This window comes from Solea solea, chromosome 9, assembly GCF_958295425.1.
Source record: "Solea solea chromosome 9, fSolSol10.1, whole genome shotgun sequence".
Taxonomy (NCBI): Eukaryota; Metazoa; Chordata; class Actinopteri; order Pleuronectiformes; family Soleidae; genus Solea; species Solea solea.
The window spans coordinates 17,494,587-17,513,491 of record NC_081142.1 but is presented as its reverse complement, the minus strand read 5'-3'; the positions used below and the strand labels follow the sequence as shown (position 1 = coordinate 17,513,491).

The 18,905-nt window shown below is 40.6% G+C and overlaps 1 protein-coding gene across 5 annotated transcripts in view; it reads right to left on the bottom strand.

Moving 5' to 3' along the window:
- kank4 (KN motif and ankyrin repeat domains 4) overlaps positions 1-18,014 on the bottom strand; it is a 77,348-nt gene extending 59,334 nt beyond the window's left edge. For 3 of the 5 annotated variants that reach the window (XM_058638398.1, XM_058638397.1, XM_058638394.1), the window contains exon 1: positions 14,642-14,952. The gene's annotated coding sequence lies outside the window, so the exon portion shown is untranslated. Of the gene's footprint in view, positions 1-14,641; positions 14,953-17,721; positions 17,816-17,925 lie in introns of those variants that run through there. The other 2 variants (XM_058638396.1, XM_058638400.1) reach the window with 2 other exon arrangements.
- Between the last annotated feature and the right edge of the window lie 891 nt (positions 18,015-18,905).

Sequence of the window (18,905 nt, the reverse complement as noted above, 5' to 3'; positions counted from 1 at the left end):
ACACAAAACGGCACAATTAAAAAAAATTGTACAGGCTAATGTTACCTTTATATTGTAATTTCCTCTTCTCCTCTTCTTTTCGTCTCTAGCGGTTTTGCGCTCCCGAGGGCTTGGATGGCCTTTTCATGTCGTTAATAACAAAAGCTTCACCTGTCTGTGACCTGACCTCTGATCCCTGCTCTGACCCTGAGGTCACCCGTCATGTGATTCAGCAGCACCACATTTTAGGAACATTATTGTTTATTCATTTGTTAATATTTATTATTTTCAAGAGAGAACACACAAATGAGGGCGACTGGGAATAGAAAATCATTTTTATTTTCATTGTTTTAAAAAAAAAAATTTATTTTTTTTTTTTATTTTTTTTTTTTTAATTTTTTTTTTTTTTTTCTGCTGGAAGGGGGGCCTCGCGGCGCCCCTCCAGCAGATGGCGCTCTAGGCGACCGCCTATATCGCCTATGCCAAGAGCCGGCCCTGTTTGGACGACATACTATACTATGACTTTTTTGAGTTATTTTGGACGACATGCTATACTATGACGTTTTTGAGTGATTTTGGACGACATACTATACTATGACGTTTTTGGGTGATTTTGGACGACATACTATACTATGACGTTTTTGGACGACATACTATACTATGACTTTTTTGGGTGATTTTGGACCACATACTATACTATGATTTTTTTGAGTTATTTTAGACGACATACTATACTATGACGTTTTTGAGTGATTTTGGACGACATACTATACTATGACTTTTTTGAGTTATTTTGGACGACATGCTATACTATGACGTTTTTGAGTGATTTTGGACGACATACTATACTATGACGTTTTTGGGTAATTTTGGAGCACATACTATACTATGACTTTTTTGGGTGATTTTGGACGACATACTATACTATGACGTTTTTGGGTTATTTTGGACCACATACTATACTATGACTTTTTTTTTTAAATTTTAGACAACATACTAGAGTGTAATGTTTTTGGGTAACAAGAAGTTCGGGTTAATGGTTAGTGCAGCGGTTATCTCTCCTGACTTTCACCTGAAACACCAGGGATCAAGCCCCACTTAAAGCAGATGCTCTAAGTAATGATTTGGTGTGCTCTACGACATACGTGACTATTTTGGAGCACATACGATACTATGACGTTTTTGGGTGATTTTGGACGACATACTATACTATGACGTTTTTGGGTAATTTTGGACCACATACTATACTATGACTTTTTTGGGTGATTTTGGACGACATACTATACTATGACTTTTTTGAGTGAGTTTGGACCACATACTATACTATGACATTTTTGGGTGATTTTGGACGACATACTATACTATGACGTTTTTGGGTAATTTTGGAGCACATACTATACTATAACTTTTTTGGGTGATTTTGGATGACATACTATACTATGACTTTTTTGGGTGATTTTGGACGACATACTAAACTATGACTTTTTTGAGTGAGTTTGGACCACATACTATACTATGACATTTTTGAGTGAATTTGGACCACATACAATACTATGACGTTTTTGGGTGATTTTGGACCACATACTATATACTATGACATTTTTGGGTGATTTTGGATGACATACTATACTATGACTTTTTCGGGTGATTTGGGACGACATACTATACTATGACGTTTTTGGGTTATTTTGGACGACATATTATACTATGACTTTTTTGGGTGATTTTGGACCACATACTATACTATGACTATTTTGGGTGATTTTGGACCACATACTATACTATGACTTTTTTGGGTGTTTTGGACGACATACTATACTATGACTTTTTTGAGTGATTTTGGACCACATACTATTTATGACTTTTTTGGTGATTTTGGACGACATACTATACTATGACTTTTTTGGGTGATTTTGGACAACATACTATACTATGACTATTTTGGGTGATTTTGGACCACATACTATACTATGACATTTTTGGGTGATTTTGGACGACATACTCTACTATGACGACATGGGGAACGTGCAGAAACATGTGCCTAGGATGTGTGTCTATCACACATTCTCACAAGCCTCTGTTGCTTATATTGGCAAGTGCGGAAGCACAGACACACAGAGCCACCAAAAACATTACTTCACTCCAAGAAGTAAAGTAATAATATCAAATATTTTCATCATTTTTAAAAAGTCCTAATTTGGGAGTTTTAACCTAAAATTTCTCTAAAACTGTACAGTAAAAATGTCTAATTTACAGTCATTTTGAGGCTTCAGAAACACTGATCAAGAAAATAATTGACAGATTAATTGATTATCAAAATAATTGTTGGTTGCAGCCTTAGTACATATAGCCACATTCTTTCCCCAGGTTGTCTGTTTATATTTGGTATGCAGTCTGTACTGAATAGACAGACTGAATAGAGGTATTATGGCTGTGCTTTGACAAGTGAGCAGTTGTTCATTTTCAAAGTCCTTGTGGGTGTTTTTATAGTCACCCAAAAACACATTAACGTGCTGAAGTGCAGGTTCAACACAACAGAAACCTCGCATCACCTCGCATCTAAAGGTTGCATTTACTACGCGTACTGTACATATGTTTGTAAAAAGGGTATCATTGCTTCATATAAATATATATATATATATATATAAAGCAAATTATACCCTTATATACAAATATATATATATATATATATATATAGATATACTGTATATATCTATATATAGATATATACATATATACGTATATATGTATATATACATTGTCTACATTATATATATATGTATAACATATATACAGTATATGCAAAAACACAAGACTTGCTGTTTTTCCGGTCAGTGTGTATACAGTATCTTCCATTATGCCTGAAATGCTGAAGTGAGTTCTGTGAGGCTGCAACTACTCTGTGCTGCATTGGGAGCGAGATATTGATTCTACTCCTTTCTGCTTCTTATGTTTGTGCCGGTGAGCACTGAGAAACTGCAAGCTGTCACTACAGTATGTCCGCTCCCTTGCTGCCAATGTCTGAAACATTTTTCACCTGATGGTTAAGATAATTCACAGTGACAGCTGACCAAGCAGACTAATTTGAACAGGAAAGCCTTTTCTCTCTCTCTCTCCGCTGCAATTGTGCAGCACACAACCAGCGACTGTTGTGGAGCGGAAAACTAATTTATTCTGTGGCTCTTGGGCTCTGACGATAGTTTCAATAAGCCAATAATGGTGCTAAAAAAAATATGACTGGCGTAATGAAATACTATACGCCACAGAGTCTATGTGGCGGTGTGCTACCCAAACCCTCATTTAAGATGCCAAACATATTAGAGATGCAAATTGCACTGAGTTCACATCTCACGCCTCTTCCGCTCTCGACCTCCTCTCCCCCATAACCCTGCATCTCATTTATTGGATGCAAAAAGAAATGCTCCTGTGTTTTCCGGGGAGCCACTGCTGAGACATACAGGCCAAAAGATAAATAGATAGCAGGGAATTCATGGCCTCTGGAATGCTGTACCTGCTTAAGCACATTCATTCCTTTAATGTGTCTCTTACCAGGCCTCCTTATAGCGGACATAGGGGGAGAGGAGCCGTGAAAGAGGTTTCTGTTTCCCTCCTGCCATTAACCCCTCTCCTTCAGTCCTATTCAGCCCTTGTTTTCGTCCAAACACAGACCTTATCCTGCTCTTTTCTGCCTCCCCCTTAAAACTAAGCGCAAAATCATCTCTCTGTCTCTTTCCTGGGCTTTTTTCTTCTTCCATTTTCTCAGATGCTGCACGAAGACAAAACTCCGCAGACTCCTATCTCTCTCCAGCAAAATGCTTTCTAGTAGGATTAAAGGCATGCTACGCTGACCCGAAATCAGCGGCTATCTGTTATCTGATTGGCTGGCATAGAGAGCCGTCTGTGGACTTTTTGGTTACCGGTGGGAGCAGAGAGATAGTGGCATCACATCCACGACTCCTGGAGGTGATAATAGAGTAAAATAGAACGGTCAATCATGTACTAAAGTGAGAAAAGGCTTTATATAGGTTTTTTTAATGCATTTGGTTGAGAGATGTGAGTGAAACAGTATAAGTAATACTATACACATACACACAAGCACTACATTTAAGGGCAAGTGTAAGAATCACTATTTCCTTTCATCTTTTAACAAAATGACCGGCTTTCCCACATTCACAAAAACCTCTGCCATACATGTTTTTACGTATCCCATTGTGTGCACTGCGAATAAAAGAGAAATAAGTATTACCCAAATACCACTCTTCAACAAAGATACATGGAGGAAATGCCGAGAATCGGTCCTGATTGGCAGTCAGAAAAGGCTTTGTGAACGACGCTACCCTGCTGATTGCAGCCTTTCATGATGGGTGCGCTAGTTCAAGTGCTGCAATCTAACATGACTGTGTCACAGTGACACATCTCTTCCTGTCCCCACTCCTCTTATGTATATGCTTCTCTTGCTCTTTCGCAGATTCCCTTATCAGTATCAACCCACAGTTTTAGGACGAAATGAATGAATGATTTCCTAGAGTTTTGGCTTATTAAACTGTGGTGCGTAAAAGATTCAAACAATACAAATTCATACAATGCACAATCAGCTCCATGTGACTCTCTATGTTTCTCAGTGTAGCTGTGTTTGGTTCTTGCGTCGCCCAGCAACATTCTGGTACGAGATGACTACAAACAGGTTGGAGTATATGATTAAAAACCACAAAGAAAGTAAATTGTGCTGTTCAGGAAAACATTCAGCAAATTAAACGGATAAGCTCTTCCTGCCCCCACCGCCTGTACACACACATGCTCCCTCTGACAGGACTGATAGTTTTGCTTGACAGAGCCCGTTTGCAGATAAAGGACGGAGCTTGCAAATAATGTCTTTTCTGTTCATGAAGACCAAACAGAAACCGTTTCAAACTAAAAAAAACATTAGATTAGATAAACAGTAAATATGAAGAATTACAAGTGGCAGCTTCATGGTCCCCGCAGGGAATCATAGTAGCAAGAAATGTGCAGAACACATACTCACAGGTGGAGGAACACAGTGAGGCAGCAGCTCCACAGATGCAACACTGCAGTCGTACAGCCATGGTCACTTGCAATCATCTGTGTGTGTGTGTGTGTGTGTGTGGATGACACAGTGTTGTTTCACACTCTCACACACAAATACACAGACAGTTATATGCAGCAGTGAAGCATTCATCTGTTCCACTACATTCCTCAGCTTCATGCAACCCATTAGAGCAATCTTACCACAGTTAGTTTGAAAGATGGGAAGAACATCAAACAACCTTTACGCACACACACACACACACATTCCCATTTCCTTGCTTGCACTGAAAAATTGCCCATCTACTCACTCTCAGTCATCTCATCACTTTTCTTCTCTCTCTTTTCATCTTTGTTTGTTTTAGCTCTGCCTTTCTTACATCTTTCATCTCAGACATGTACTTCAATCCTTGGGAAATACCATCAACAAACAGCAAAGGTGCATCATGTGGGCATGCTGACCGTGCAACTTTTTATGTGACTTTATGAGAGAAAATGAGTCATCATGCATGTGTTGAGGATGTCCTGATAATGTGTTTGGGGGCTTTGGGGACCTTATTCAATGCTGTCGGGCTGCACACAAAGGCACACCAGGCTAAAACAATACTCAAACACAGCTTTGCCGACACCTTCAGCAACACAATAGGGTGCAAAGTGAAAATGACAACACATCCCATACACAAGAGGGATGAATGCATCAAAAGCCACAGCACCTGTAGCTCAGAGTCACACAGAACCTTCAAATAAATGACATCAGAGCATATATATTCAGAGAGCGAGAAATAGGACATTTTTTGCTGCTTATGACTCACTCTAAAGTTCACATGATAAAGTTACCACTAGTTAGTGGACCTAATCAATGATGTTGATTAAATGAAAAACACTGACGCTAGATTTGGATGTTTACATGTCACATATTATGGAAATGAGACGATATAATACTCAGTATCAGTCAAAAACTGGTCAAAATCACATGATCGGCTATTGGACAGATAAAAATTTAATATGCACTGTAAAAATGTAGATAAAAACCAGTAACAACATTTAAGGTGAGTCGTGCTTATTTCTTATTTCTTAGACTCATAGAGTTTATGATATTAGTACTGGTATCTGGTATTGAATAAATAAAACTGCATTCACTAATTAAAGAGATCATATTGATGGCACAATGGAGAGAGAGAAGGCAGAAAAGGCCGGTATGAAACTTTGGAAAGGATAGAGACATTTCATAAAAAAACAAACACTAAAATAACTCACAAAACAAAAAGAGCTGAAAATACTACACAAACTACATGCAGCCAAGAAGAGTAAACATCAATATGAGGGAGAGGCGTGTCATCAATTCACAACGTGATAATGAGTGGGAAGTGGAATTAATTAAATGCTGTGAACGTGTGATTTAATTGAATAAAATCAGCGTTGTTTGCCTTTACACTCGCGGAGAGGGTCAAACATCTGCTGACAAAGAGTTGTTTGAAGAACTGTATAATTAGAGATAATAACACCGCACACACTGTCACACTCTCACAAGACTGCATATACTGTATCTGACCATGTCTCGGTGAGCAGCGTTGCTCTCCTCAATTGTTAGTTTCATTTAATTCAAGGGGCTCTGACAAAAGAACTTTAAGGCAGCACACTGGCAGCATAATACTGCACGTCAGAATATGCCGTAGAGTCAGTGAACACTGGTGCAGTACGAGCTGAGCTGAGAGGTTAAATTAAGCAAATGTGGAAAACTGAGGACTTGCAATACAGGTGCATTTGCATAATGCTTCAGTGAATAAAGTAGGCGTGTGAGCACTGGAACTTTCTCATCAACTCTGCTCCATTTCAAAGCCTCTCCTTTTATTTCAAACACACACTATATATATATATATATATACAGGTTATTTAGTATAGGTTATTTAAGATTAAGGAGGATTCTACCACACACACATGCACACCAGAATGCCTTTTGCCTGTTTAGGGAGAGGTCTCTTTCAACAACACTCGGACTGGGAGATCCTGCCTCCTACATCCAGCCAATCACAACAAAGTATTTAATGCTAAAGGTTCCATTAAGGAAGTCCCACATTACCCTCAGCACTCGCAACTCCTTTCACGACAGACTCTGTTTTTTCCTGCCTGTCAATGCCAGGAACCCATTAAGGAGCAGTAGAGGGGACACGATGCGGGGAAACAATGAAAGGATGGACCTGGTCATTGTTTCTGAGTGTTGCTTCTTTAAGAAAATGTCCGGTTGTATTACATGACTTCTGGCTCAACCTGCAGTGCATGACCCACCTCCACGTTCTAACCTGAAAACCCTGCATGTATAAATGATTTCTGTGTTTGACATCCCCACCACCAGCCTCAGAGCATCAAAGCTGTGGTTTTACATGTTCTGGCTCATAAACTAAATGTGGTTTGAGGCACAAGAGAACGACAATCCAATTACAGTGAGATTTTAAATTTTAAAGCCGATGTAAATTAGTTTGGAACTGACTCAACTTTTTTTTTTTTTTTTTGTCTTTTCAGTTTGGAAACTTTCACTGCGTACGAGCAGTGTTCTCATCCAGACTTGGCGAGTTTGAATATACTGCACGAGAAAAAATTAAAAAACGGGCTCTTCCAAAAAAGCTCATGTCTGATGAGCCTGGGCACATCATGGTGCTGGATGATGCAGCAAGCTTAATTCAGTCAGGAACATAATTAAACCATTTAGAAATGCAATTAGACTTAGGCCCTGAATTGGCCGTGAAGCATACAAAGCCAAAACACAGTTAACCTGCAGCAAACCCCATACAAGAGCCAAAGCAAGTTGAACTGAATTACCTTTTAAACTCTTGAGCCAGCTAAACTCTGAACTAGAAAGGTGAAAGTTAGTGGTGGCAACAAAGTTTTGCCAGCAGCAGCTGAAAAATGTGAGGCAGCACTGTTGTAGCATAAATGAGTAAGGAAGGCGTCTTGATTAAAGTGGACCATCGTGAGAGTGGCTGTGTTTGGAGCAGGACTAATGGACTGTGGTCAACAAGCTCTCAGCCATCTACAGCTGGGGCATATGAATACTTTGTCCTGCATGAAATACGACAAACTTTCATTTTGTGCCGTTTTAGGGTGAGTTCACACGAGTGGCTGTAGCTGGTCTTTGACAAAGGGGAACTCATTTCAGGCACAGTTATTTAAACATAACTTCTTACATGAATTCTGCAAATGAACAACTAGAACAAGCATGACTGAGGCAGAATAGGCTCTGCTGTATGTTTCTGCAATGCTGTCAATCAAAAACTGGTTCCGCCTTTCAGACACTTCCTCCAATCGTCATGCAGAAGCCCAGCATCCAGAGAAGCTGAGCTTCTGTGGAAGTCGAGCTCGAAAACCTATTCTGTGCCATCCCATAGAAAAGCTGAGCTTCAAGTGGTTTTAATGCAGGGGCTGCTACGGGAAAATGAAAATCACGTAAGACGATCCGTCATCTGTGATAAAACAGCAGATTCTGAACAAACTAGTGACACGTTCTAATCGTGTTCTAGTGCACGTTTAGTACTGAAATGTGAATACAACACAGAACATAATTTGACAACAATTTAGAGGACGTTGAGTTCTCTAAATTGAGCTTCCCTTGCTGTTTTAGAGCAATCACCACTGGTTCACACAAGCTTCATTTAGTGGGGTTGAATCACACCCCGGCGTTTTTACCCCATAGTACAGTTCTTTTGGGTCGGTGTGAACATCGATCATACAACCAAAATAGCGGTTGCAAGTTACCTCTGGAGCAGTTTACGACTGTAGTATTTCTCCTCAGTTTAACAGTGTAAGAGCATAAAGATCAATCCCCACCTGGACAGAGGTGGATGAACACTGGCAAAGATAAGGTCCCTGAATCATGATGTCAGTGGAACAACACTAAACTGAACGATTCAAGTTTGTTTGCCAACAGAACCAGACTGAGGGTTAAATGGGTTCACAGAGTGCAGTGAATTTGATGCACAGATCTAAGGCAGCTGACATTCCTTTAAACACAACATGTGCTTTCAGGGCAAATAAAGAAATCTGCCCACCTTGGCAGTCGCTTCAATGTTGCTTGGGTGAGGTCCAAAGAAATGGGCTCGATAAACTCATATATTATCACAGTGCTGATGTTTACAAAATTCTCATTTTGCAAAAAGAATGAAAGCAGTGAACTCCGTGTGAAATTTAATTTCGCAGCTTGTTTATATCTTTTAAGATGTACTTTCTTTACAATCTGAATATGGTAGATTTTGTCCTCAGTGTATTCACTAGTGTTGGACCATCTGATGAATTAGGTAACCTGAAAGAATTTCTCCTATACCCACTCTAAACCACAGAGGACCACTGAGCCACTTTATCTTAACTCCTGCAAAGTCCCACTGCTTTTTGAGGCATGCAGTCGCTGGGACGCTGCTGTTTGCTGAGCTACAGGCACAAAGTATTCACGCACACGTAAACATACACCTCTGGCTCAGTGTGTGACACTGATAGCAAGGAATATACCTCCAGCTTCGGGATGCTAACATGGTGGTAGAGAGAGCTGCAGAAGCATGGCACAGCTGAGAAATAGTGTGTCAACAGAGAATGAGATTAGTATTACTATCCCTAGGCGTTCGCTCAGCTGGTGTGTGTGTGTGTGTGTGTGTGTGTGTGAGTGCAGACATGGCTTTCATGGAATTGTCTGTTCTCAGTGAGGGTTTTTCTGGCTTCTTTTGATGGACACAGACAGAGAGTGCGGGGAGTCCCTCTCCCTCCCACAGCACAGCTAAGACACCCTAAAGCTCCTTTACCCAGACGCCGCCACAAGTTTGACGACACAAAATCTAAAACAATGAACATTTCTACATAGTGTTACTCTGCCATGGTCATTTTAAAAACAATAGTGCGTATATCTTTTAAATATAAACACATCAGTTAGATTCAAACAGTTTGTCAAATGAGTTCCCACGATGCTGAATAAACCGATCAGCGCTCTCTGTGTTTCTCAGTAAAGCAGGGTTTGGATGTGGAGTCACCTGGTGACGTTCCCACGCTGCAAAACACGGAGTGATTGGTTTTACGTCAAGGCAACAGCAACATTGTGTTTGTAAAGCGAGACGGTCACCAATAGACTGGAGTACTACTGAAAAAATGGAGAAGGGTTTCAGATATGAATTCTATTGCTCAAAAACCTCGATTGTCTCCACAGTGTCATGAGTGATATAATGTCCATCATGTGTTTGCAATGTACCACACTAAGGTCAAAAACCACCAGTTCTGAAGCACCAGTTATCGCTTTACACCGAGTCGCATTTTGTGGAAGTTTCGCTCCAAATTCTCCTTACGAAGGTCGAGACCGTGACGTCGTTTCGATCAATATTAGTTTTACAATCGAGATCGTGTAACCCCTGGTGGATACAAATAATGTAACCTCATTTCTGTTCAAAAACAAAAAGTTCCACGTTCCAGCTTTACGCACACTTGCATGGAAGCGAGTTTGAAAGCACATACCTCACTCTTTCTTTTTCTTTCTTGTCTGTATTTCATCTGGTAAAAAAAAACAACACCACATTTATCCCTTTTAAGCAACCGTCTCAGTACACACATTAGTGCACCAACACACCCGTGCAGTGTGGGCCAACAGAGCCATTTGCAGGTTCAGCAAAGCCTGAGGAGGAGTCAGTGGATGTTAAAGTCTCGAGAATACGAACCACATGGGAGCACCGGGCGCTCAGCCAGGCGAGACAGAGCACAGACTGGCAATGACTGGCACCGGTCAACTTCACACCCATGCACACACACACTCGCACACACACACATGGTGTTCATCTAGTTCTCACTCGGTGAGAAAACAACCTGCAGCACACTGATCCAGACACTCTAGACACGCACACATCACTACACTCTGGCTGTGTTACATGCCGTGTGGTTTGTGCCCAGTTGTTTCCGTGCTGACAGCAATCTTTACAAATATATGTGTGATGTAACAGAAATTAAGAGGGCGGGCTGCTCTTGCCCGACACGTGAACATGTGTCCATGTATGTGTGGTGGCGAGCGAAGGAACACATAGCATGTTAGGCTCTATATTGTGAAGCAGCCAACCTAAGATGCTCACTGGACTGCAGCTGATTCTGGGTGGGCCTGTGTGTGTGTGTGTGTGTGTGTGTGTGTGTGTGTGTGTAGATTCCTACCCTTGAATACACTTTCCATCAGATTAAGCTGCTTCATGTTCCCTATAGCTCACAGCTCGACCTATGGCTCAACCTCTAATGCTAAGTCAGCAATTGGTGGCCCGTGGGCCAAAACTGGCCCGCCAGCATCAGTATCTGCTGATGCTGATCTGAAATTATTTGATTATTTCTTCACAAAAATTTTTTTATTTCATATCAAGTGCAGAGCTTTTATTCTGAAAAACAACATACAAACTTATGCAAATAGATTCTGTTGCTAGAATTGAAAAAAATCTAAAGTCCAAAATAAAGACACTGCTGTTGTCATGGACAGATAGTTTTGGGGAGTAAATTTCCATAAAATAACTACTTATTAATAAATTAGGCACTAATTCTTAGAACTGAAATGATGCACAATAAATATTAACAGCACAAGTATGTATCTCACACACATTTGTCTTCGTAACAAGCTGGTGATTAAAGACAACGTGCACATTTGGTTAGCCTCAGGCAGCAAACGTGGGTTTTTGTTTCTGAATGAAGACGTTTTAAAGCACTTTGCCTGATGAAGATAAGATGTTTTGGTCTAAATATTCCATTGCTTACAAAAGAATTGGCCCTTGATCACATTTATTTGCTGATGTCTGCTCTAATGCATGCTGTAAAGTGAGTATTTACTAATTAGCCCTGACCAAAGAGAGACTGAGACATTCATTCATTCATCTTCTGCCACTTTATCCTCCACATCAGCGTTGTGGGGGCGATTAGTGCCAATCCCAATTGACATAGGGTGAAAGGCGGGGTGCACCCTGGACAGGTCACCAGTCCATCACAGAGACATATAGAGTAGAGCTGAAACAATTAATTGATGAATCGATTATTAATCGATTACTAAATTAATTGACAACTATTTTGATAATTGATTAATCGGTTTGAAGCTTTTTTTATGATTAAAACAAGATTTCTGAGTGTTTAAGGTTCTTAAATGTGAGTATTTTCTTCATTTCTTTGCTCTGGATAAGAAAGAAATCATTCAAAGTTAATCATTTTTGTTTGTGGACAAGACAAGACATTTGAGAACATCATCATTTCCAGGTTTGACGAACACCGATCAACATTTTTTAAGGTTTTCTGATATTTTATGGACCAAACGATTAATCGAGAAAATAATCGACAAATGAATCGATTTTGAAAAAAATCTTTAGTTGCAGCTCTAATATAGAGACAGACATACAACCATCCACTTTGTCCACTTTACCTAATCCTCAAACATTACACTCTAAATTATAAATGTCAACCTCATAGTGGCCGTGGAGAAAAGGTCCTGGAATCACCAAAGCATCAAAGAAAGCAAATCATCAAATGCACTTCCTGCTTGAATGTATTTGTCATTCGCTGCTTTGATTCAGCAACATCACAGCAGCGTGAACCACATTAACAGCCTCTTTGACACAGAATCCTGCAAGAGTCACTCGAAAGATCAGTTGTAAACATTGTATCACGATGACGCCGACAATGAAAGGCAACGCTCGTATCTCTGCCGTTAATATTTTAACACGATTCAAAAGATTACAAGCTCCTCGGAGCGTTGAGCAAATTTGCTCAACAGCTGGGATTATACAGCCTCCTAAAATGTCATTAGCTAATCTCACAGATTTGCAGACAGTTCTGTTGGTCTTCGTTATATCAGACAGTGTCAATTATCAAATCGCACATTGAGGTATCATCACAGAGAACGACCCTGAGAGCCGTCAACATGTGAGCTGGCGTGACTCATTTCTCTGCATCCACAAGGAAATCACACTGACACACACACAGAAACATCAGCACATGTAGTACTCCAGTCTATTGGTGACAGACCTCAGAGGACAGTGTGCACGTGCGATAAAATAAAACTACATAATTAGCAAATCCTAAAAAAGAAGCCATTTAAAAAATTTTAGATTCTTAAACTTAAACGGTGTAGACTTCTGTTTGCAATGCAACAATGATAACAATCATAAGCTCCCCATTGTGGCACGTTAACGTTAAGGACTGTACGTTGGTGATTTTCAAGTCTCTCACGTGAAATATTAATGTTTTTCTCCAGCCATGATGATCACAATAACAGAAATTCACCACGGTTAACTTACTGTAAGAGCTTTTAATCATGATAAGTGATAATATATAGTATATTTTCACATCACTAATTGCAAATCAGATTGAAATATAATAGTAGTAGGAGAGATTTATTGTAATTGTTAAGAGCAAACAATATAATAAAAGCCAAATTAGGTTTTTACATTATATATACAAAATAATGCAGTGACATGTATGAAAAAAGGACACTAGATATTCTAACCAAATCATGCAACAAAGAGATCATTTGGCGTTTATTTTCTTTTTTTGTTTGGTTCATACTCGTCAGAAAATGTTGATGATTTGAATGATTTATTTGTTTTATGGATGATAACTTGTTTTATTTATTTAAAAAAACGCTGAAACCGATGAATTGATCATTAAAATAGTTGGCGATTCATTTCCTTACCAATTATTCATCGATGCATCACTGCAGCCCTAAATGTGTGTGTGTACATGTGTAGTATGTAAATAAGAATGTGCCCTTTAAACCGAGCATGGCAGGAGAGCGCTTTCTTAATGTCAGTGAACACAGCACCACACTATACACACACATGTGGCACCCTGTCAACATGTTGTGTAGCTGCAGTTAACAAGTGACCAGGACTAACCAGCTACTGTGAGAGAGACAGAGACACAGACCGGTAGAGAGGCGACGCAAGAATGATCAGATCACTGAGATTAAAACAACACACCTTGCTTTTTCTTCTTAAAACCATCCTCTGCCCAGCCGAACCATACCGCTCTACAGTTTGTGTGAAATATACAGCGACTGTGTGCATCAACATTTTTACTGAAATCTGGCCCCAATTAATGAAATACTTTAGTGAACGGATCAACTGGTATCAAGGGACATAAAAGAGACAGATAGCAGAAGGAGCAAAGGAAGAAAACTAGAGATAAAGATTGGTCAGCGTGATAGTGCACACAAGCACAACTATGTATATGCATGCCAGACTTGCAGTATCTGATCCACACACACACACAGATGCTGAGGATCCTGAAGGCAGGAATGTGGAGTGTTTTTATGTTCTTAACCTGTAGCACTTTGAGATTTTATGAATAAAATATATTATTTATCATATAAACGCTTTTGCTGTGGTATGAAAATGTAGATTTTCCGGAAATAAAGTGTGCCTCTATTTTTATTTCTCTGTATTTTCCCTCTTGGCACAATTCATAATAAATGGGGAGATATTAGAAGACGGAATATGTAAAAATATAGTAATGAAAAGGATGGACGATATGGTAAAAATATCTTAGAAGAAGAAGAAAGGGCTTTGAAAGGAAGAAAGAGAATAAATGAAGAAAAAAGCCACAGGAATAAGTGAGGACTAAATCAATTATATTCCCTTACCTCTGCAGCTGTGTGTAGTATCCTTTCTGACACAAAACGTAGAGGAAACTTCCACCTTTTCTACTTCTTTCCGAGGTAGTGACTGAGTATCTCTACCTACCAGTCAAGGGGAACACCTCAGTTTACTACGATGGTCCTCAGTCTACCTGTGTGGGTTTGTGTAAATGTATCCTAGATGGTGATGACTAGTGGTGAGTAAAAAGAGAGAAGTACTACTACAGTGGCAGAGAGCAGACAGACTGGCTGGGCTGAAACAGGAGAGCAGCGGGGAGAGGAGAGAGCAGACTGAGTAGGATGGTGGAGTCACTGCTTCCTAACATCAGAGCAGCTGAGCTGGATACACCCACCTCTTCAGCATGCATCGAATGGGAGCTGCTCAGATGCTCTGAAGTATGCAGAGAGCGAGAGAGAGAGAGAGAGACAGGGAGAGAGAGACGGGGAGAGAGAGAGAGAGACAGGGAGAGAGAGAGACGGGGCGAGAGAGAGACAGGGAGAGAGAGAGACAGGGAGAGAGAAATATGTGCAGTGTGAGATCTGATCTAATCTGAAACATGCTCATGTGCATGCAGGGATAAGCAACCATGCATACACTGACTCACAGAGAATCTCATTAAATCCATTTTCCATTACTGCTACCATCACCACCACTACTACTACTACTACTACTTCTACTTCTACCACTACTACCACCACTACTACTACTACTACTACCACTACTTCTACCACTTCTACCACTACCATCAACACTACTACTTCTACTTCTACCACTACCATCACCACTACTACTCTAATAGTAGTCCACAAACCAAAATGATTCAGTTTTTAATGATTTCTTTGCTTCTTGCAAAGAAACCAGAAAATATACACATCTTAAAGTCTGAAAACCTAGAAAATGTGTTTAAATTCTTGGTAAAAAAATTATTGAAAAAAAAACCCACTTAAATCGATGAATCAATTATCAAAATGAGAAGTAACTCCAAGCAACTCTAGAAACACGTGTGATCGAATAGTTAATAACTTCGTAACTTTACTGGCCTGTAAGATTATCAGTGCATACATACAGTATGTGTACAGAAGGGGGTTTGTCGTCCGGAGGTAAACTATACTAGACTTCAGGACATGCTTGTCATTCTTGGAGCGCACTATTGCTCGTCGCTCAACATGCCTTCATTTTCCCTCCAGTTTTCTGGGAGAAACGGTGGGTGGGTGTGGGTGTGGGTGCTCTCATGTCATGGGCCACAGTTTTGAGCTGCTTCACCACCCACCTCTCCTGCTCTGGCCGTGAGAGCTTCGTGCCTCTTGAGACAAAGCCCGCTTTGATAAAAGCCAATTCTATACAGCTCATTGGATGGAGAATGATCCTCATTACTACTACAGGTTAGAGGTTACATTCCTGCTGGATCTGTTAGTAGGTGGCATCTCTAACATATTTGCATTCATCGCAGTCGAGGTCAGTTTGTCTACGTTCAACAAGGTGGCCGTTTTTCGTTTGGTGCCATTAATAAATGGAAAATGTCTTGTGCAGGAATACAAGAGCTGTAACTACAACAATTCATTTCTCAATTAACCCAAAAGTGTTTTGGTCCATAACATGTCAGAAAATGTTGAAAAATGTTTCCCAAACCTTAAAACAATGATGTTCTTAAATGTCTTGTTTTGTCCAAAAAACTAAATTCAGTTCAAATCTGCTCAAGTCTTCTTATTCTTCGTTTGCCATTACTAACTGTACACTCTCCTTCACCAAAGCCCATAGAGAAAATCAGTGATTTTAGATCCTGGCACACAGTGAGTTGTTAATCTACTGCTGCCTCCATCAGTAGCTTCAAAGGTGTTATCTTGTGACTTTGGTGTTTGAAATCTTTAGATTGAATTCACCTGTGACACAAAGCTAGAAAGGATGATTTCCTCTATGGACTTTGGTGTGGGAGAGCGAGTGGTTTACAAGCTTTAATTTCCAGATGGAAAAAAGGCTGTGTAAGGGCCACATAAAGCGACCAACATGTTCTTAAGATATCATAGACTTAAGCAGTTGTACATTTTGTTAGGTGAGCCTTTTCTCACTCACTCATTCATCTTCTACTGCTTTATCCTCCACATGAGGGTTAGAGATAGAGCGTAATTCATGTCGTCAATCCATCATAGGGCCACACATACAGACAGACAACCATCCACTCTCACACTTACAGTCAATTTAGAGTGTCCTAAATTTGGACTAATCCCCAAAATCTGCATTTCACCTGGAGATCATGCAAACTCCATGCAGAAAGGCCCTTGTTCCGACCAGGTCACAAAGGCAGGAGTGCTAGCCACGACACCAACCGCGTGGCCCGTGTAGCCTTTTCTCATGTGGTTAAAATCAGTTTTTCCTTCTCTCCCAACTGGCAGCCCTCATCATCACTAAAAGCAAGTATCTAGCATGGAGCATGCTACTACTTCTTACAAACACACTTCAAAACATTGTTACTATTCCTTTAAGATTGGAAGTGAGGGGGCATAACACACCTCCCCTACACACACACACTAACACACACACACCCCTGTTAAATCTGGATAAATCACCTGCTGGTTACAGCACCTTTTTCATTAAGCAAAATACATTTCAATTATACAATTAATGGGGCCTGTGGTGTGAAGGTGCACTCGTTCTGGCGAACTGTGCAGCTACAACCAGCAGCAGAGCTGGAGATGGTTGAGATAACAAATGGTGATGATGCTTCAGGACAGAGGATGATGATGATGATGATGGTGGTGGTAGTGGTGGCATGCAGTGGCTCCATCGTCACCTACACTTTTCGGGTGCAACCTAACGACCCAGCATCAGCATCCTGTCCTGCAACATCACTTGATCACTAAGCCAGAAAACACACGAGTGGACAGTTGGAAGCCGGAGCTGTGTGTGGCTCACATCCATCGACAGTGTGCGTGTTTGTTTGCTGCTGACCAAGCAGGCAGCACACACCACACTCCGCATCCGGAGCAGCAGCAGCAGCTGCAGCTGCAGCATCGGAACGTGCTGCATTCACACACTACCGTCGGTTTTAACCCAACTGCCTACATCATGCATGGATGAAACATCACACCTGTCATTGCTCATGTCTGCGCTGCATCCAGGTGCAGCACATCCTCTCCGTGTCGTGAAGAAAAACACAGCGTTAACGCGCTGTAGCCTCATTAAAACCAGCACAGTGTAACTCAAGCGCGAGCTCGAACTAAACAGTGAACGTGAACACAGTAGGTTTATCTGTTTCTGTAAAAATGAACGGGAATCGTCAACAGTATCTTACCGTGAAAGTCCCTGAAGGATCAGCCTCTGCTGACAAGAGGTGGAGATGCTCAGTGAAGGGGGGACGGATGCTGACGGACACTCGCGCATCAGTTTCCATGGGCAATGCCGCCCCCTGCCGGTGAGCCGCCTCTCAGCAGTCATGTCAGCCTGTTCTGTATTCGCCTGTCTGTGTTGCAGTCAAGGGATACATGAGTAAAAAATAAGTATCTGACCAGAAAATTACTTTGGTAGAAGTTGAAGTCACCTAAGTAAAAGTCTTAAACTTAAAGGATATGACATTTGCTGTACTTAAGTATCAAAAGTTATTTTCTGATACAAATTCAAGATTCAAGATTCAAGATTCAAGATTTCTTTATTGTCATACCAACACACATTAGACATGAGGTCAGAACGAAAATCAGTCTCTCCAGAACCCGGTCGGCCCAGCAATAAGAAGAATAATAAAATAAGAAATAAGAAATAAGAAATAAGAACCGACAGTTTAACTTAACAAATATAACTTAAAAGAGATCAAAACTTTAAACCTCTGGAGGTAAGGTGCTGTGCAAAAAAGAATTGGTGCAAGGGTGTGTACGGTACTGGGGGCATGTGCAAAGTACAGTACGTTGGGGGGTGGGGGCAGCAGGGCTATGGGGGCTACAGAGAGTTCAGGAGTCTGACAGCTCCAGGGAAGAAGCTGTTCCTCAGTCTCGTAGTTCTGCTCTTAATGCTCCGTAGCCTCCTGCCTGAGGGGAGGTGGGTGAACAGTGTGTGTGCCGGGTGAGTGGGATCTCTCATGTACTTGGATATCTCACAAATGGATATCTCACAAATGTACTTGAAGTAAAAGTAAAAGAATAAACAAAAAAAAGTGAGGAGTAGAGCAATGGTAGCTCAGTGGTATGGTGAGTTGCCGTTCAACTAGAAGGTTGTGTGTTCAATTCCTGGCACTTAACCCAATGTTGAAGAGTGTGAATGGGTATGTAAGATGTTTGAATG